The 22,141-nt window shown below is 43.0% G+C and overlaps 1 protein-coding gene across 4 annotated transcripts in view; it reads right to left on the reverse strand.

The window, feature by feature from the left end:
- Positions 1–219: 219 nt before the first annotated feature.
- The window catches only part of LRIG2 (leucine rich repeats and immunoglobulin like domains 2), a 116,675-nt gene continuing 94,753 nt past the window's right edge, over positions 220–22,141 (reverse strand). For 2 of the 4 annotated variants that reach the window (XM_060301167.1, XM_060301155.1), the window contains one exon: positions 17,912–20,353. The gene's annotated coding sequence lies outside the window, so the exon portion shown is untranslated. Of the gene's footprint in view, positions 322–17,911; positions 20,354–22,141 lie in introns of those variants that run through there. The other 2 variants (XM_060301175.1, XM_060301162.1) reach the window with 2 other exon arrangements.

Raw genomic sequence — 22,141 nt, forward strand, 5'->3', positions numbered from 1 at the left:
AGAGGTAGTGGCAGTGGGGATGCGGAGAGGCAGACAGATCCGTAGAGGAAGGTTGTGGTACCTGATGCAGTTAGCTGGACAAGGTAAAAGAATCATATTGGGGGCCGATGCCAGGCTGGTTCCTAGTTCCTCTTCCTTTAGGAAGCTAGCCAATCTCATGGGAGACAGGCTTCTTGTTTACAGTGGAGGGTTTCTTTCCAGTAGCAGGACTGCCTGTGATCTGCGGTCATCCTGTGCTGCATATCTTCTGTTCACCCCTCGGACCTTGCTCTCTGTTCTCTGACTTCTCACTGGGCTCGGCCAATGGGAGCTGACAGAAGACTGGAGGGCAGGGGAGAAAGGTCACAGTATTTATTCCTGGTGGCCTCCCTGAGAGGAGGACCCAGACTAGTTATGCCCTTCAGTCTCTCTCGAGACAGCCTTCTCATCTCTACTCTTCCCCTTCCTGGTTTCGGTATTCACTTCCCTTCCCTTCACTTAGGACTTAAGGAGGTTACAGCTCCACTGACCAGCTGCGGAATCACCCCAACATCCCTGTGGTTCCCCCACGCCTCATCCACAACTTGGTAAGTTCTTTTAAGTCAGACCACGCCCCCACAAGCCCAACAGCCAGTAAGACCAAGACCGCACCCTCAGCCCTTTTCCTGATGACCAAGCAGCATCTTCCTGCGCCCCTTGCCCCAGGCCAAGTCCTGCTCCTGCCCGAAGCCTGGAGTTTGGCTCTGATTCCTGGCTCTGACTTCCCGAGCACTGGGCCCTGCCCCGTTCAGCCCCTGTGGTCTTCCTCCAGTGCTGGGGAGACCTGAAGAGCCAGTTATCAAGTGACCAGTGACCAAGAACCCCCTCTGCCTCCACTGAGAAGGCTGACTACACCTGCCCAATCGTTGTTCTCAGACTCACCATCTTCTAGGCTCCCTGATGACCTGTAATCTTCTTTATGTCTGTCTGGATGTATGTGTCTATGTCTCCAGTAATTTTGCCTGTTGCCCCCTCCCCGACCTGGGCGCAGGGACAGTGCACTGTTCGCGCTTTATTCCAGCGCCCAGCCCAGTGCCCGGGACATAGTAGTTACTGGGTAGCTTTTCGTTGACCAACACACCAACCGACTGGGCTCCCATCATCTGTTGACAGTCTTCCCCCAGATAAGACAGAGCACCATTGATTAGGCTGCAGGCTTCCCGGCTACAAATCTTTTCAGTCTTGCCTCCTGCAGAGGCGTCTCTTCAGCATCGTGACTATTTCCAGCAACTCCTCAGTCATACATTTATAGTATTCTTGTGAGACACTCCCTGGGCCCAAGAAATGTCTTCGTTGGCCCTAAGCACTGATAAGTCCACAGACACTGACTTCACATGTGGCGTGACTCGTTATATCATCACCTTTCATATTAATTAAATCTCAGGGTTTGTTACAGAACATTTCAAAGTCTGCCTGTGTGTCTCCAACTAAATTATAAGCTCCCAGAGGGCAGAACCCACGTTTTATACCTCTTTAAGGTGGAGTTTAGGTGTAAGGTGACTCAGGAAGAGGCATCTAACAATCAACGTGGAATGTGGGGCTGAGGATGAGAGAGGAGGTTGGAGCCAGACACAGATTTGGGATGCAGCTGCCCAAGGGAGAGCTGATACTGGTGGGAGAAGGTGTAACATTGCTTTGAAGAACGACCACCTTCGGGATGTGGGAGGAAATATACAGCGCAACAAAGGAAAAGACAGAATAGTAGGCTTGTGGGAGGTCATGGGAATGTTGCTGACTCAAGTCGATGGGGAGGGGACAGGTCACCGGGACCAGAGGAGGCGGGAGTGAGGAGGGGCTGATCCATATGTCAGCTGAGAAGTTGAAGGTGCCTTCGGGGCCCTCATGGTACAGTAGTGAGGGTGGACCACACTACAAGGAGCCAACGAGTGAGGAAACTAAGGCAGCGAGTGCAGTTTCAAGAATTAGATAAGGGAAGGGAAGAGAGGGCAGTCACAAGAAAGGGCAGCTTGGCACAAAGGAGGCATTCCATAAATATATCTGTTCATAAAAATGTGTAATCAAAGACTTCCCTGGTGGTCCAGTGGTTAAGAATCTGCCAGCCAATGCAGGCGACGCGGGTTCCATCCCTCGTCCAGGAGGATCCCACATGCCACAGAGCCACTAAGTTCGTGTGCCATGACTACTGAGCCTGCGCTCTAGAGCCCATGAGCCACAACTACTGAAGCCCACATGCCTGGAGCCCCTGCTCCGCAATGAGAAGACACCGCAATGAGAAGCCCCCGCAATGAGAAGCCCGCACACTGTGTCGAAGAGTAGCCCCCACTCGCTGCAACTAGAGAAAGCTGTGCACAGCAACAAAGATCCAATGGAGCCATAACTAAATAAATAAATAAATGGGAAAAAGAATGAAACTGTAAGTCTCTAAAATAATGAGACTAAGGCTTAACATGACCCAAAACATGTTTTTAAAAATTAAATTAAATTAAAAAGTTTAAAAATGTGTAATCATATGTACATTTGTTTTTATAAACTATATCTGAATATATAGGAGAGATAGAAACAGATTGTGGGCAGAGGTGGAAGACCATTCGCAATGGAGTGTTTGAAGATGGAGGCAAGCTAGGTCTGAGTAGGAAAGCATGGGATGCAGGTGAGGCCTTAGACTTGGTCAGGAAATGGACATTCCTGGAAGACAGGAATGATGGCATGCAGGGAGGGTAAAAGAAAAAAAAAATGGATATTTTGCAGTGAAAGGACTGCTTCCCTAGCAAGTTTCCCAAAACATGAAACAACTCTGACTCTTTCTTATTTGCGCAGAGGCATTTAGATGGATTTCAGAAGCTCTTGAGCCTCTTACAGAATGCAGGATTTCTGTCATTGGATTTAAAATGTCTACCATAGAACATTATACCTCTAGCCTGGACAGGGCATTTGAGGGCAAGCTCAGAAAAAGGAGGTAACGCTACCAAAGAGTCCAGAAAACCAAAACGCCTCCTTCATTCCAAGCACGGAGGTCAGTAATAAAAAAGCGTTTAATCCACAGCTTGAATGCAAAGGTTAGAAGAAAGAAAAAAAGCAACCCTGAAACTATATGATGCGCACTCCTTTTTACAAGCCTGACAAAGCAAGCAGGAGACAAATCCCATTTACAAGGACAGTAAAAGCTTGGACTCCTCTCTGACCCAAGCCCTCTCCATGCATCATAAATATTTCCATAGTCATAAATATCACTGATGAGGAGGCAGAAGGCTCTTAATAGGCTCCAACGTATTTCACGGTGGAGGCAGCTAGGAAAAATGCACTGAATAAGAAGAAGACACAGACTTCCGGGAAGATGGCGGAAGAGTAAGACGCGGAGATCACGTTCCTCCCCACAGATACACCAGAAATACATCTACGCGTGGAACAACTCCTACAGAGCATCTACTGAACGCTGGCAGAAGACCTCAGACCTCCCAAAAGGCAAGAAACCCCCCACGTACCTGGGTAGGGCAAAAGAAAAAACTAAACAGAGACAAAAGGATAGGGACGGGTCCTGCACCAGCGGGAGAGAGCTGTGAAGGAGCAAAAGGGTCCACACACTAGGAAGCCCCTTCGCAGGTGGAGGCTTCGGGAGGCGTAGTGGGGGAGCTTGGGAGCCGCGGAGGAGAGCACAGCAACAGGGGTGCGGAGGGCAAAGCGGACAGATTCCAGCGCAGAGGATCGGGCCGACCGGAACTCGCCAGCCGAGAGGCTTGTCTGCTCGCCCGCCGGGGCGGGCGGGACTGGGAGCTGAGGCTCCGGCTTTTGTCGGAGCGCCGGGAGAGGACTGAGGTTGGCGGCGTGAACACAGCCTGCAGGGCGTTAGTGCACCGCGGCTGGCCGGGAGAGAGTCCGGGGAGAAGTCTGGAACTGCCGAAGAGGCAAGAGACTTTTACGTCCCTCTTTGTTTCCTGGTGCACGAGGAGAGGGGATTAAGAACGCTGCTTGAGAGAGCTCCAGGGACGGGCGCGAGCCGCGGCTAAAAGTGCGGAGCCCAGAGACAGACATGAGACGCTAGGGCCGCTGCTGCCGCCACCGGGAGGCCTGTGTGCGAACACAGGTCACTAGCCACACGCCCTTCCGGGGAGCCTGTGCAGCCCGCCACTGCCAGGGTCCCGGGATCCAGGGACAAGTCCCCCGGGAGAACGCACAGGCGCGCCTCAGGCTGCAACGTCTCGCCGGCCTCTGCCGCCGCAGGCCCGCCCCGCACTCCGTGACCCTCCCTACCCCCGGGCCTGAGTGAGCCAGAGCCTCCGAATCAGCGGCTCCTTTAACCCCGTCCTGTCTGAGCAAAGAACAGACGCCCTCCAGCGACCTACACGCACAGGCGGGGCTAAATCCAAAGTTGAGCCCCTGGGAGCTGTGAGAACAAAGAAGAGAAAGGGAAATCTCTCCCAGCAGCCTCAGAAGCAGCGGATTAAAGCTCCACAATCAACTTGATATACCCTGCATCTGTGGAATACCTGAATAGACAAGGAATCATCCCAAATTAAGGAGCGGTGTGGATGAAAGGCTCTTGGTGCTGCAGCCAGGAGTCAGTGCTGTGCCTCTGAGGTGGGAGAGCCAACTTCAGGACACTGATCCACAAGAGACCTCCCAGCTGCACATAATATCAAACAGCAAAAATTTCCGAGAGATCTCCATCTCAACGCCAGCACCCAGCTTCACTCAACGACCAGCAAGCTACAGTGCTGGACATCCTATGCCAAACAACTAGCAAGACAGGAACACAACCGCACCCATTAGCAGAGAGGCGGCCCAAAATCATAATAAGTCTACAGACACCCCAAAACACACCACCAGACGTGGACCTGCCCACCAGAAAGACAAGATCTAGCCTCATCCACCAGAACACAGGCACTAGTCCCCTCCACCAGGAAGCCTACACAACCCACTGAACCAACCTTAGCCACTGGGGACAGACACAAAAAACAACAGGAACTACGAACCTTCAGCCTGCAAAAAAGGAGACCCCAAACACAGTAAGATAAGCAAAATGAAAAGACAGAAAAACACACCGCAGATGAAGGAGCAAGATAAAAACCCATCAGACCTAACAAATGAAGAGGAAATAGGCAGTCTACCTGAAAAAGAATTCAGAATAATGATAGTAAGGTTGATCCGAAATCTTGGAGATAGAATGGACAATAGAATGGACAAAATGCAAGAATCAGTTAACAAGGACCTAGAAGAACTAAAGATGAAACAAGCAACGATGAACAACACAATAAATGAAATTAAAAGTACTCTAGATGGGATCAATAGCAGAATAACTGAGGCAGAAGAACGGATAAGTGACCTGGAAGATAAAATAGTGGAAATAACTACTGCAGAGCAGAATAAAGAAAAAAGAATGAAAAGAACTGAGGACAGTCTCAGAGACCTCTGGGACAACATTAAACGTACCAACATTCGAATTATAGGGGTTCCAGAAGAAGAAGAGAAAAAGAAAGGGACTGAGAAAATATTTGAAGAGATTATAGTTGAAAACTTCCCTAATATGGGAAAGGAAATAGTTAATCAAGTCCAGGAAGCACAGAGAGTCCCATACAGGATAAATCCAAGGAGAAATACGCCAAGACACATATTAATCAAACTGTCAAAAATTAAATACAAAGAAAACATATTAAAAGCAGCAAGGGAAAAACAACAAATAACACACAAGGGAATCCCCATAAGGTTAACAGCTGATCTTTCAGCAGAAACTCTGCAAGCCAGAAGGGAGTGGCAGGACATATTGAAAGTGTTGAAGGAGAAAAACCTGCAACCAAGATTACTCTACCCAGCAAGAATCTCATTCAGATTTGATGGAGAAATTAAAACCTTTACAGACAAGCAAAAGCTGAGAGAGTTCAGCACCACCAAACCAGCTCTACAACAACTGCTAAAGGAACTTCTCTAGGCAAGAAACACAAAAGAAGGAAAAGACCTACAATAACAAACCCAAAACAATTAAGAAAATGGGAATGGGAACACACATTTCGATAATTACCTTAAATGTAAATGGACTAAATGCTCCCACCAAAAGACACAGATTGGCTGAATGGATACAAAAACAAGACCCATATATTTGCTGTCTACAAGAGACCCACTTCAGACCTAGAGACACATACAGACTGAAAGTAAGGGGATGGAAAAAGGTATTTCATGCAAATGGAAACCAAAAGAAAGCTGGAGTAGCAATTCTCATATCAGACAAAATAGACTTTAAAACAAAGACTATTAGAAGAGACAAAGAAGGACACTACATAATGATCAAGGGATCGATCCAAGAGGAAGATATAACAATTGTAAATATTTATGCACCCAACATAGGTGCACCTCAATACATAAGGCAAATACTGACAACCATAAAAGGGGAAATCGACAGTAACACATTCATAGTAGGGGACTTTAACACCCCACTTTCACCAATGGACAGATCATCCAAAATGAAAATAAATAAGGAAACACAAGCTTTAAATGATACATTAAATGAGATGGAGTTAATTGATATTTATAGGACATTCCAGCCAAAAACAACAGAATACACGTTTTTCTCAAGTGCTCATGGAACATTCTCCAGGATAGATCATATCTTGGGTCACAAATCAAGCCTTGGTAAATTTAAGAAAATTGAAATTGTATCAAGTATCTTTTCCGACCACAACGCTATGAGACTCGATATCAATCACAGGAGAAGATCTGTAAAAAATACAAACACATGGAGGCTAAACAATACACTACTTAATAACGAAGTGATCACTGAAGAAATCAAAGGGGAAATCAAAAAATACCTAGAAACAAATGACAATGGAGACACGACGACTCAAAATCTATGGGATGCAGCAAAAGCAATTCTAAGAGGGAAGTTTATAGCAATACAATCTTACCTTAAGAAACAGGAAACATCTCGAATAAACAACCTAACCTTGCACCTAAAGCAATTAGAGAAAGAAGAACAAAAAAACCCCAAAGTTAGCAGGAGGAAAGAAATCATAAAAATCAGATCAGAAATAAATGAAAAAGAAATGAAGGAAACGATAGCAAAGATCAATAAAACTAAAAGCTGGTTCTTTGAAAGGATAAACAAAATTGATAAACCATTAGCCAGACTCATCAAGAAAAAAAGGGAGAAGACTCAAATCAATAGAATTAGAAATGAAAAAGGAGAAGTAACGACTGACACTGCAGAAATACAAAAGATCATGAGAGATTACTACAAGCAACTCTATGCCAATAAAATGGACAACCTGGAAGAAATGGACAAATTCTTAGAAAGGCACAACCTGCCAAGACTGAATCAGGAAGAAATAGAAAATATGAACAGACCAATCACAAGCACTGAAATTGAAACTGTGATTAAAAATCTTCCAACAAGCAAAAGCCCAGGACCAGATGGCTTCACAGGCGAATTCTATCAAACATTTAGAGAAGAGCTATCACCTATCCTTCTCAGACTCTTCCAAAATATAGCAGAGGGAGGAACACTCCCCAACTCATTCTACGAGGCCACCATCACCCTGATACCAAAACCAGACAAGGATGTCACAAAGAAAGAAAACTACAGGCCAATATCACTGATGAACATAGATGCAAAGATCCTCAACAAAATACTAGCAAACAGAATCCAACAGCACATTAAACGGATCATACACCATGATCAAGTGGGGTTTATTCCAGGAATGCAAGGATTCTTCAATATACGCAAATCAATCAACGTGATACACCATATTAACAAATTGAAGGAGAAAAACCATATGATCATCTCAATAGATGCAGAGAAAGCTTTTGACAAAATTCAACACCCATTTATGATAAAAACCCTGCAGAAAGTAGGCATAGAGGGAACTTTCCTCAACATAATAAAGGCCATATATGACAAACCCACAGCCAACATCGTCCTCAATGGTGAAAAACTGAAAGCATTTCCACTAAGATCAGGAACAAGACAAGGTTGCCCACTCTCACCACTCTTATTCAACATAGTTTTGGAAGTTTTAGCCACAGCAATCAGAGAAGAAAAGGAAATAAAAGGAATCCAAATCGGAAAAGAAGAAGTAAAGCTGTCACTGTTTGCAGATGACATGATACTATACATACAGAACCCTAAAGATGCTACCAGAAAACTACTAGAGCTAATCAATGAATTTGGTAAAGTAGCAGGATACAAAATTAATGCACAGAAATCTCTGGCATTCCTATACACTAAGGATGAAAAATCTGAAAGTGAAATCAAGAAAACACTCCCATTTACCATTGCAACAAAAAGAATAAAATACCTAGGAATAAACCTACCTAAGGAGACAAAAGACCTGTATGCAGAAAATTATAAGACACTGATGAAAGAAATTAAAAATGATACAAATAGATGGAGAGATATACCATGTTCTTGGATTGGAAGAATCAACATTGTGAAAATGACTCTACTACCCAAAGCAATCTACAGATTCAATGCAATCCCTATCAAACTACCACTGGCATTTTTCACAGAACTAGAACAAAAAATCTCACAATTTGTATGGAAACACAAAAGACCCCGAATAGCCAAAGCAATTTTGAGAACGAAAAATGGAGCTGGAGGAATCAGGCTTCCTGACTTCAGACTATACTACAAAGCTACAGTAATCAAGACAGTATGGTACTGGCACAAAAACAGAAATATAGATCAATGGAACAGGATAGAAAGCCCAGAGATAAACCCACACACATATGGTCACCTTATCTTTGACAAAGGAGGCAGAAATATACAGTGGAGAAAGGACAGCCTATTCAATAAGTGGTGCTGGGAAAACTGGACAGCTACATGTAAAAGTATGAGATTAGATCACTCCCTAACACCATACACAAAAATAAGCTCAAAATGGATTAAAGACCTAAATGTAAGGCCAGAAACTATCAAACTCTTAGAGGAAAACATAGGCAGAACACTCTATGACATAAATCACAGCAAGATCCTTTTTGACCCACCTCCTAGAGAAAGGGAAATAAAAACAAAAGTAAACAAATGGGACCTAATGAAACTTCAAAGCTTTTGCACAGCAAAGGAAACCATAAAGAAGACCAAAAGACAACCCTCAGAATGGGAGAAAATATTTGCAAATGAAGCAACTGACAAAGGATTAATCTCCAAAATTTATAAGCAGCTCATGCAGCTTAATAACAAAAGAACAAACAACCCAATCCAAAAATGGGCAGAAGACCTAAATAGACATTTCTCCAAAGAAGATATACAGAGTGCCAACAAACACATGAAAGAATGCTCAACATCACTAATCATTAGAGAAATGCAAATCAAAACTACAATGAGATATCATCTCACACCAGTCAGAATGGCCATCATCAAAAAATCTAGAAACAATAAATGCTGGAGAGGGTGTGGAGAAAAGGGAACCCTCTTACACTGTTGGTGGGAATGTAAATTGATACAGCCACTGTGGAGAACAGTATGGAGGTTCCTTAAAAAGCTACAAATAGAACTACCATATGACCCAGCAATCCCACTACTGGGTATATACCCTGAGAAAACCATAATTCAAAAAGAGTCATGTACCAAAATGTTCATTGCAGCTCTATTTACAATAGCCCAGAGATGGAAACAACCTAAGTGTCCATCATCGGATGAATGGATAAAGAAGATGTGGCACATATATACAATGGAGTATTACTCAGCCAGAAAAAGAGACGAAATTGAGCTATTTGTAATGAGGTGGATAGACCTAGAGTCTGTCATACAGAGTGAAGTAAGTCAGAAAGAGAGAGACAAATACCGTATGCTAACACATATATATGGAATTTAAGAAAAAAAAAATGTCATGAAAAACCTACGGGTGAAACAGGAATAAAGACACAGACTTACTAGAGAATGGACTTGAGGCTATGGGGAGGGGGAAGGGTAAACGGTGACAAAGCAATAAAGAGGCATGGACATGTATACACTACCAAACGTAAGGTAGATAGCTAGTGGGAAGCAGCCGCATAGCACAGGGAGATCAGCTCGGTGCTGTGTGACCGCCTGGAGGGGTGGGATAGGGAGGGTGGGAGGGAGGGTGACGCAAGCGGGAAGAGATATGGGAACATATGTATATATATAACTGATTCATTTTGTTGTGAAGCTGAAACTAACATACCATTGTAAAGCAATTATGCTCCAATAAAGATGTTTAAAAAAAAAAAAAAAAAAAGAAGAAGACAGGGTGAGAGATCTCCTGGGAAGAAATTAAAATAGAATCTTCCACTAGAATGATGCTCCATCTATGTGCTGACTTAAGCCAGGAAAGAACTAGCTGAAGACTCATTGTGAGAAGCATTTTCTCCCACTGGCCCAGGGCCTTTTCTATCTCAGAAATGCCAATTCCCTTCAAGCTGAGTTTTGTGGTGGTTGATTTTGTTGATGATGAGCCACCATAAGGAAGGAAGGGAGCTCACTAGCATTTTTTAAAAATTCATAGAGCAGAAGCAAGAAGAACTACAATCCTGCAGCCTGTGGAACAAAACCCACATTCACAGAAAGATAGACAAGATGAAAAGGCAGAGGGCTATGGACCAGATCAAGGAACAAGATAAAACCCCAGAAAAACAACTAAAAGAAATGGAAATAGGCAATCTACCAGAAAAAAGAATACAGAATAATGATAGTGAAGATGACCCAGGAGCTCGGAAAAAGAATGGAGGCAAAGATCGAGAAGATGCAAGAAATGTTTAACAAAGATCTGGAAGAATTAAAGAACAAACAAACAGAGATGAACAATACAATAACTGAAATGAAAAACACACTAGAAGGAATCAATAGCAGAATAACTGAGGCAGAAGAACAGATAAGTGACCTGGAAGACAGAATCGTGGGATTCACTGCTGCAGAACAGAATAAAGAAAAAAGAATGAAAAGAAATGAAGACAGCCTAAGAGACTTCTGGGAAAACATTAAACACAGCCACATTCGCATTATAGGGGTCCCAGAAAGAGAAGAGAGAGAGAAAGTACCCGAGAAAATATTTGAAGAGATTATAGTCAAAAACTTCCCTAACATGGGAAAGGAAATGGCCACCCAAGTCCAGGAAGTGCAGAGGGTCCCATACAGCATAAACCCAAGGAGAAACACACCGAGACACATAGTAATCAAACTGGCAAAAATTAAAGACAAAGAAAAATTATTGAAAACAGCAAGGGAAAAATGACAAATTACATACAAGGGAACTCCCATAAGGTTAACAGCTGATTTCTCAGCAGAAACACTACAAGCCAGAAGGCAGTGGCATCATATACTTAAAGTGATGAAAGGGAAGAACCTACAACCAAGATTACTCTACCCAGCAAGGATCTCATTCAGATTCAATGGAGAAATCAAAAGCTTTACAGACAAGCGAAAGCTAGGAGAATTCAGCACCACCAAACCAGCTCTACAACAAATGCTAAAGGAACTTCTCTAAGTGGGAAACACAAGAAAAGAAAAGACCATACAAAATGAAACCCATAAAGATTAAGAAAATGGTCATAGGAACATACATATCAATAATTACCAGGCTTCCCTGGTGGCACAGTGGTTGAGAGTCCTCCTGCCGATGCAGGGGACGTGGGTTCATGCCCCAGTCCAGGAAGATCACACACGCCTTGGAGCGGCTAGGCCCGTGAGCCATGGCCCCTGAGCCTGCACGTCCGGAGCCTGTGCTCTGCAACGGGAGAGGCCACAGCAGTGAGAGGACTGCGTAACGCAAAAAAAAAAAAAAAAAAAAAAAAAAAAAAAAAAAAAAATTACCTTAAACGTGAATGGATTAAATGCTCCAACTAAAAGATACAGGTTCACTGAATGGACACAAAAACAAGGCCCGTATATATGCTGTCTACAAGAGACCCACTTCAGACCTAGGGACACATACAGACTGAAAGTGAGGGGATGGAAAAAGATATTCCATGCAAAAGGAAATCAAAAGAAAGCTGGAGTAGCAATACTCATATCAGATAAAATAGACTTTAAAATAAAGAATATTACAAGAGACAAGGAAGGACACTACATAATGATCAAGTGATCAATCCAAGAAGAAGATATAACAATTATAAATATATATGCACCCAACATAGGAGCACCTCAATACATAAGGCAACTGCTAACAGCTCTAAAAGAGGAAATCAACAGTCACACAACAATAGTGGGGGACCTTAACACCTCACTTATACCAATGGACAGATTATCCAAACAGAAAATTAATAAGGAAACAGAAGCTTTAAATGACACAATAGACCAGATAGATTTAATTGATATTTATATGACATTCCATCCAAAAACAGCAGATTACACTTTCTTCTCAAGTGTGCACGGAACATTCTCTAGGATAGATCACATCTTGGGTCACAAATTAAGCCTCAGTAAACTTAAGAAAATTGAAATCATATCAAGCATCTTTTCTGACCACAGTGCTATGAGATTAGAAATCAATTAAAGGGAAAAAAACATAAAAAACACAAACACATGGAGTCTAAACAATATGTTGCTAAATTACCAAGAAACCACTGAAGAAATCAAAGAGAAAATCAAAAAATACCTAGGGACAAATGACAAGGAAAACACGATGATCCAAAACCTATGGGATGTAGCAAAAGCAGTTCTAAGAGGGAAGTTTATAGCTATACAAGCCTACCTCAAGAAACAAGAAAAATCTCAAATAAACAATCTAACCATACACCTAAAGGAACTAGAAAAAGAAGAACAAACAAAACCCAAAGTTAGCAAAAGGAAAGAAATCATAAAGATCAGAGCAGAAATAAATGAAAGAGAAACAAAGAAAACAATAGCAAAGATCAATAAAACTCAAAGCTGGTTCTTTGAGAAGATAAACAAAATTGATAAACCATTAGCCAGACTCATCAAGAAAAACAGGGAGAGGACTCATATCAATAAAATTAGAAATGAAAAAGGAGAAGTTACAACAGACAGGGCAGAAATACAAAGCATCCTAAGAGACTACTACAAGCAACTCTATGCCTATAAAATGGACAACCTGGAAGAAATGGACAAATTCTTAGAAAGGTATAACCTTCCAAACTGACCCAGGTAGAAATAGAAAATATGAACAGACCAATCACAAGTAATGAAATTGAAACTGTGATTAAAAATCTTCCAACAAACAAAAGTCCAGGACCAAATGGCTTCAAAGGTGAATTCTATAAAACATTTAGAGAAGAGCTAACACCCATCCTTCTCAAACTCTTCCAAAAAATTGCAAAGGAAGGGAACCTCCCAAACTCATTCTCTGAGGCCACCATCACCCTGATACCAAAACCAGACAAAGATACTACAAAAAAGGAAAATTACAGACCAACATCACTGATGAATATAGACTGAAAAATCCTCAACAAAATACTAGCAAACAGAATCCAACAACACATTAAAAGGATCATACACCATTATCAAGTGGGATTTATCCCAGGGATGCAAGGATTCTTCAGTATATGCAAATCAATCAATGTGATACACCATATTAACAAATTGGAGAATGAAAACCATATGATCATCTCAATAGATGCAGAAAACGCTTTTGACAAAATTCAACACCCATTTATGATAATAACTCTCCAGAAAGTGGGCATAGAGGGAACCTACCTCGACATAATAAAGGCCATATACGACAAACCCACAGCAAACATCATTCTCAACAGTGAAAAACTGAAAGCATTTCCTCTAAGATCAGGAATAAGACAAGGATGTCCATTCTCACCACTATTATTCAACATAGTTTTGGAAGACCTAGCCATGGCAATCAGAGAAGAAAAAGCAAAAAAAGGAATACAAATTGGAAAAGAAGTAAAACTGTCATTGTTTGCATATGACATGACACTATACATAGAGAAACCTAAAGATGCCACCAGAAAACTACTAGAGCTAATCAATGAATTTGGTAAAATTGCAGGATACAAAATTAATGCACAGAAGTCTCTGGCATTCCTATATACTAATGATGAAAAATCTGAAAGAGAAATTAAGGAAACACTCCAATTTACCATTGCAACAAAAAGAATAAAATACCTAGGAATAAATCTACCTAGGGAGACAAAAGACCTATATGCAGAAAACTATAAGACACTGATGAAAGAAATTAAAGATGATACCAACAGATGGGGAGATATACCATGTTCTTGGATTGGAAGAATCAATATTGTGAAAATGACTATACTACCCAAAGCAATCTACAGATTCAATGCAATCCCTATCAAATTACCACTGGCATTTTTTACAGAACTAGAACAAAAAATCTTAAAATTTGTATGGAGGCATAAAAAACCCCGAATAGGGCTTCCCTGGTGGCACAGTGGTTGAGAGTCTGCCTGCCGATGCAGGGGACATGGTTCGTGCCCCGGTCCAGGAAGATCTCACATGCCGCGGAGCAGCTAGGCCCGTGAGCCATGGCCGCTGAGCCTTGTGCGTCCGGAGCCTGTGCTCCGCAATGGGAGAGGCCACAACAGTGAAAGGCCTGCGTACTGCAAAAAAAAAAAAAAAGACCCCGAATAGCCAAAGCAGTCTTGAGGGAAAAAAATGGAGCTGGAGGAATCAGACTCCCTGACTTCAGACTATACTACAAAGCTACAGTAATCAAGACAATATGGTACTGGCACAAAAACAGAAATATAGATCAATGGAACAGGATAGAAAGCCCAGAGATAAACCCACAGACCTATGGTCAACTAATCTACGACAAAGGAGGCAAGGATATACAATGCAGAAAAGACAATCTCTTCAATAAGTAGTGCTGGGAAAACTGGACAGCTACATGTAAAAGAATGAAAGTAGAACACTCCCTAACACCATACACAAAAATAAACTCAAAATGGATTAGAGACCTAAATGTAAGACCAGACACTTTCAAACTCTTAGAGGAAAACATAGGAAGGACACTCTTTGCCATAAATCACAGCAAGATCTTTTTTGATCCACCTCCTAGAGTAATGGAAATAAAAACAAAAATAAACAAATGGGACCTAATGAAACTTCAAAGCTTTTGCACAGCAAAGGAAACCATAAACAAGACGAAAAGACAGCCCTCAGAATCGGAGAAAATATTTGCAAACGAATCATTGGACAAAGGATTAATCGCCAAAATATATAGACAGCTCATACAGCTCAATATTAAAGAAACAAACAACCCAATCCAAAAATGGGCAGAAGACCTAAAAGACATTTCTCCAGAGAAGACATACAGATGGCCAAGAAGCACATGAAAAGCTGCTCAACATCACTAATTATTAGAGAAATGCAAATCAAAACTACAATGAGGTATCACCTCACACCAGTTAGAATGGGCATCATCAGAAAATGTACAAACAACAAATGCTGGAGAGAGTGTGGAGAAAAGGGAACCCTCTTGCACTGTTGGTGGGAATGTAAATTGATACAGCCACTATGGAGAACAGTATGGAGGTTCCTTAAAAAACTAAAAATAGAATTACCATATGACCCAGCAATCTCATTACTGGGCATACATCCAGAGAAAACCATAATTCAAAAAGACCCGTGCACCCCAATGTTCATTGCAGCACTATTTACAATAGCCAGGTCATGGAAGCAACCTAAACCCCCATCGACAGACAAATGGATAAAGAAGATGTGGTACATAGACACAATGGAATATTACTCAGCCATAAAAGGTAATGAAATTGGGTCATTTGTAGAGATGTGGATGCATCCAGAAACTATCATACAGAGTGAAGTAAGTAAGAAAGAGAAAAACAAATATCGTATATTAACGCATATATGTGGAACCTAGAAAATGGTACAGATGAGCCGTTTTGATAACAGAAATTGAGACACAGATATAGAGAACAAACGTATGGACAACAAGGCAGTGGGGGGGAATGATGGTGGGATGAATTGGGAGATTGGCATTGACATGTATACACTGATGTGTATAAAATGGATGACTAATAAGAAAGAAAAGTAAATAAATAAACGTAAAAAAAATTCATAGCAGGATTTTTTAAAAATTCATAGCAGGATAGTGGAAAAATAAATGGTAGTGTATTCATACAATGGAATACTATTCAGCAACAAAAAAGATGGACCACTAGTCACACACCATCATGGATGGGTTTCAAAAACATTATGCTGAGTGAAAGGAGCCTTACGTAAAAGAGTACATACTATATAATTCCATTTATATGATGCTCTCTAATAGGTCATTAAGGGTGGGGAAAAAATCCAAACAATGGTGGCCTTTATGGGTCGGGGGAGAGATGAAACGGGAAGGGATGTGAGGGAACTTTCTGTGGTGACGGAAGTGTTCTCTACATCTTGATGGGAGTTTGGATTACACAGGCACTTGCATTTGTCAAAACTCGGTGAAAGTACCCTTAAGATTTGTGTATTCCATTGTATCTAAATTTTACCTCAAATGAAAAAACTAAACGAAGATTGAAATCTAGTTAATGATATGCATGCTGAAGTAATTAGGGGAAAGTGTTCTGATGTCTGCAAATTACACTGAAATGCACCACTAAAATAAAATAGATTCATGGATGGATAGATGCATAAATGTGTGAGAAAGCAATTTTAGTAAGTTGTTAATGGTAGAATTTAGGTGGCTGGTAGACAGCTGTTCCCTGTAAAATTCTTTCCACTTTGCTATGTGTTTGAAAAATTTTGCAACAAAATGTTAGAAACAAGAGTAATGTGATTTTTTTAAAACAGCAAACATTTACTGAGTCCCTAGGTGTGCCAGGTACTTTACATACATTTTCCCAATCCTCATACTATCCTGATTTTACAGACCAGAAGGTTAACATTCAGAGAAACACAGTTTCAGGGTCAGGGATGCTTCTTTGCCCTTCTTTTACGTTTGCCCTCCAGATGCAGGATCTGGCACTTGTAGTTTGGGTAGCAAACCCTGTCTTCTGCAGCTGCTGCCTCTGAGACTTCATCCTCAGCCTTGGCTTCTGATTAACCGCTAAGGTGAAGAGAAGTCCTCAACCACCAATCAATCAACACTGTCACAAATATTAATTGAACACCTACTACATGAAGGAATTCAAGGAAATATGAAACACAGTCTCTGCCTTCAAAGGCTCCCAAAGTACTGAACCTAGCCTGAAGAACTGGACTCTCTGTGTGACTTTGGCACTAACTAGCTGTGTGGCCTTGAACAAGTTACTTCAGCTCTTGGGCTTTATTCTCTTGATCCATGAAATAAGGGCTTGAAATAGACCATCCCTCAGGTTCCTGGCAACCCTCATGTTTCTGTGACTTTTGATCCATAGTAATTTGAAGGGTCATCAGCTGATCCAGATAGTGTTTGCCAAAGGAATACAGATGAGGGAAATCCTTTGTGGGGGGGAGTGCAGAGAAGTCCCCAGGAAGTGGCGTCTAAGCAGTGCCCATGTGGATGGGGGAGGAGATGGTGTTCCAGTGGAGGAGATGCAAACACCGGGCCTGAAGGGAGGACACACGGGGACTGTGAAGAGGGAGTGTGACTGGAGAGGGGGTTCGTTACCAGGAGCAGAGACAACACCGAGAAAACAGTTTGCGCTTTAACTTCTGAGAAGCAGGACCGCACAAGAGGTGTTAGGCATGGGAAGTATGTGATAAGGTGGTATCTGAGGAAGATTAATCTATTTATTTTCAGTCATGGAAGAAAAGAGCAGCATAAGTAATCACAAATGTCAGATCATTATAAAACCCTGTGGCAGACTCTAGAATACCCTTGATCTGTGACTTTCAAGCTATGATCTTGAGAACATTAGGGCTCCTGGGAAGCGAGGGGAAGCTGAGGGGAGGCAGGGTCCAGCACCCTCTCCCACTCCCGCCTTAACTGCAACAGCACTGCTTTTTTTTTTTTTTTTTACATCTTTATTGGAGTATAATTGCTTTACAATGGTGTGTTGGTTTCTGCTTTATAACAATGTGAGTCAGTTATACATATACATATGTTCCCATATCTCTTCCCTCTTGCGTCTCCCAACAGCACTGCTTTTATTGGTTTCATATATGGGAGTTCCAGATAAAACTTATTTTGAAATAATTCAACAGACTTCAACTGAACGACGTAAATTAATTACACAAATAAGCAGCCAGACAAAGTTGTCAGGAGGGGGTTGTTTGAGGATAAATAATTTGCTGGGCATATGCCTCACACAGCTAACTGAGATGACTCCACATTTCCACCTGCGAGGTGCCAGCTCTGATAAAAGCAAAGAGTCTTAGGAAGAGGGCAGATTTGGAAACGGCTGTGCCTATGCCCCAGGATGTTACTGAAACGTTTTCACTCTGTGCAACATGCATGTGCAGTGGACTTTCAACTATGAAGCGACTCAGGCAGTGGACTTTCAACTATGAAGCGACTCAGGCCCAGTCGGCCTTCTGTCCTGACTTGAGTCCCTCAGCAGGTCCCAGGGCCTCACTCCCCTCCTGGTAGCTGCCTCCTCCCACCCCTCTCCCTGACTCTTTGTGATGTGTTACCCTAAACAAACACTCAAGAGCTTTTCACTCTGCAAAATAGACCAGGGTAACAAAAACAACAAACCTGGGGAAGTTACACAGGTTCTAGATTCTTGCAGATATAATTTGGTTGGATCTCCTGGCTTTGGTCTTCTCTGCAGGAGATAATAGCTGAAAAATTCTGCCCTCCACATTTATTCTTGGATGGTCTCATCAGTGGTCCCTTCTTTCAGACCTGACTCTTAGATGCCCTCAGGCATAGCATTAGCCCTCCCCTTGTTTCAGGTGCTCCCTGACCCTCTGTCCCACAGAAAAAGGGCCTTCCTCATAGCTGTGTTTTCACCCCGCCACTTTGTGCATGACCTTATGCTATGCCCCCTGGTTATCTAATACTGCCTAAGAAGTCCCCCAAAGTTTAACGGCTTAAAAAAAAAACAATCATTTATTATCTCTCACAGTTTCTGTTGGTCAGGAATTTGGGAAGGACGCAGGGGGCAGTTCTGGCCCAGGGTCTCTCATGTGGTTGCAGTCATACGTCAGCTGGGGCTACAATCATCTGAAGGCTTGGCTGGGGCAGGAGGATCCATTTCCAAGGTGCTCACTCACCTGACTGCCAAACTGCTGCTGGCTCAGGTCAGGGGACTCAGTTCTTCTCCATGTGGGTCTCTCCATGTCACTGCTTGAGTGCCCTCATGGCATGGCAGCTGGCCTCCCCCCAGGCAAGAAACCAAGAGACCAAGTCAGATGCTGCAGTGACTTTTACAGCCTAGCCTTGAATGTCATACACTATCCCTCCTACTTATTTACTAGTCACACAGTGACAGACCTGATTCAGTGTGAAAGAGGACCATGCAAGAAAGCAAGGGTTACTGGAGGTCATCTTGGAGGCTGGCCCACCACACTATAGAAAGGTCAGAAGAAGAGGACCAGACTCAAGCCATCAAATAGTTCACAACTTAGTTGGGGGTGGGGGAGAAATCTTATAGACCCGTAATAGTAGGAGGAAGAAGAAGGAGGAGGAGGAAGGAAGGAAGGAGGGGAGGGAGGAGAAAGAAAAAAAAGGCAGGCAGTACATGCCCTGGAATGCAAATTAGGTATGGAGTAAGCAAGACAGATATAGCCTCTGCTCTCTTGAAGTTTGTAATCTAGAGGGAATGGCAGTTTTCGTGTAAATAAGTATAAATAATTGCACTTGGAATAAAATCCAATCTCCTTACCTTGTCCCTGCCTATTCTTTTCCTCTACTACTCATCTCCTTTCTCACTGAGCTTCAACCACACTGGCCTTTCCTCCATTCCTCCAAGAGACCAAGCTCCCACCCCCCACGGGGCCTTGCACTTGCTGTCCCCTGGAATGCTCTCCAGGTCTTTGCACAGCCAGCTCTTTCTGGCCATTCAGGTCTCTGCACTTAGCTGCCACCTGATCTTTTCTGGTTTTGTCATTCCCTTCCTCCAGCTCGAATGTAAGCTTCGTGAGAATAGACTTCGTTAAATCTTCCTCACTGCTGTGCCTCCAGATCTGGATAGCACTTGTTATGCGGTAAGTGATGCATAAATACCGTAATGAGTAAATGCAGTGCCTGCTTTCTGACGAGGTTCTAAAACTGTATAAAATCTTCCTCTAGAATGTTGTAAACTTAAGCTCCAGCCCTGTCTCTTGTCCATCTTGCAATCCAAACCAAGGTTGGTGAATTGCAGGCCTACCTAGGATCTAACCTTGCTGACTCCTTGACCCTGAGCAAATAGCATACCTCTGCCACACCTGATCTTCCACCACGTCTAGATTCAGTTGATCCAGCCCAGGCTGACTGCGTTATTTGTGTTTTCCCTTGGAGATGGGTCCTCAGTTTCTGATTGCCTTTGCTTGGCTTCCTGAACAACTTCCCTCTCTCTCTCCTCTGCGGGAAGGGCCATTCCAGCCTTGTTTTGCTGCACTTGTGTTTTCAGCTTTCCTGGGCTGAAATATCAAAAACAGTTGCTCATTAATATCCCAGCTTTCCTGCTTTTCAGGAGAAACAACATGACAAACAGAAACCCCATGCATATTTATTTTGAAAATACGGTTTTCAATTTGAGAGCAAATGGACACTGCTGGTCTGCAGGTCTTTTCACCTGCTGTGGCGTGTGATTAGTGAGGTCTTTTCCCTCCGGGTGGTGGTGCCAGCTAATGGACTCATGCTCCCTCTGTATGTTTATTTATCTTCAGTTAATTAAAAGTTTGCCAAGTCTTCCTCACTGCCCTTGTTCACAGCAAGGCCAAGAGTTGGCTTGTGGCACTGATCCGGGTTGGCAGCCTGGGTGGGGGAGGCCATCCTATTAAATCTTAATCTAAGAGGGAGATCACGCCTGTGGGCTTCCATCCCTGGGGTTCTCCCGCTGGGAAGTCACAAATCAGTGCCAGAGCTCAGTGCCAGTGGCAACTCTCCCTGCCAGGCCTGAGTCAGCACCAGATGCAATTTTTTGGAACTGTTATTTGACAATAAATTTGAGAATTCTGGGAGATGTCTCTTAAAAACCGGAATGAATTACACACACATCTACCTTGGAAGGGGATGTTAACCATCATGTGAAACTGTATCTTATAAATGATGAATGAGCCAATTTGCCAACATTAATTTTGAAGTTATGGGTTAGGTTAAGACTAGCAAAGTATCCTGTACTTCAGATGTTATGAAACTGTGCCTCCACCAGGACTGGAGGAGGAGATTAAGAACTGAGTTGGCACTCAAGGCCTCCACTGCCCCATTTTTGGAAAGGCCCACAAGTTCGCCTTCCCACCAGCCTCCTCCCTTCAGTCACTGTTAGCTGTGTGCTAGCTTTTGAATCATTTCAGCAGGTACCTTGGCTGACAAACTTGGAAGATAGGAAGAGCACTCTGTTGTGAGTTGAAGTGTGTCCCCCAAAAAGATGAGTTGAAGTCCTAACCTCCAGGACCTGTGAATGTGACCTTATTTGAAAATAGGGTCTTTGCAGATGTGATTAGTTAAGATGAGGTCATACCGGATTGGGCAGGCCTGATCCAGTGACTGATGTCCTTATAAGAAGAGATCACAGCAAGGTCCTACTGTATAGCACAGGGAACTATGTTCAATATCTTGTAATAACTTATAATGGAAAAGAATATGAAAAAGGTAAGCCTAAAACTAACCCAACATGGTAAATCAACTATACTTCAATTAAAAAAAAAAGAAGAAGAAATAAAAAAGGAAGAGACACACAGGGAGACCACCATGTGATGTCTGAGGCACAGACTGTAGTGACGCATCTACCAGCCAAAGTGTGCCAAGGATTGCCGGCAGCACCAGAAGCTAGGAAGAAGCAAGGGAGGATCCTCCCCTAGAGCCTCCAGAGAGAACACAGCCCTGCCAACGCCTTGGCTTTGGACTTACAGCCTCCAGAACTGAGAGGATAAATTTCTGTTGTTTTAAGTCACAGAGTTTGCAATACTTTGTTACAGCAGCCCTAGGAAACTTATACATAATCTACTCCTGGCCCCGCTGCTGCATGCCTCAGCCAGCTTGCATCTCTGCTGAACTTTTTTTTTTTTTTGCAGTATGCGGGCCTCTCACTGTTGTGGCCTCTCCTGTTGCGGAGCACAGGCTCCGGACGCACAGGCTCAGCGGCCATGGCTTACGGGCCCAGTCGCTCCGCAGCATGTGGGATCTTCCCTGACAGGGGCACAAACCCGTGTCCCCTGCATCAGCAGGCGGGGCTCTCAACCACTGCACCACCAGGGAAGCCCTCT

The sequence above is a fragment of the Globicephala melas genome, chromosome 1, assembly GCF_963455315.2.
Source record: "Globicephala melas chromosome 1, mGloMel1.2, whole genome shotgun sequence".
Taxonomy (NCBI): domain Eukaryota; kingdom Metazoa; phylum Chordata; class Mammalia; order Artiodactyla; family Delphinidae; genus Globicephala; species Globicephala melas.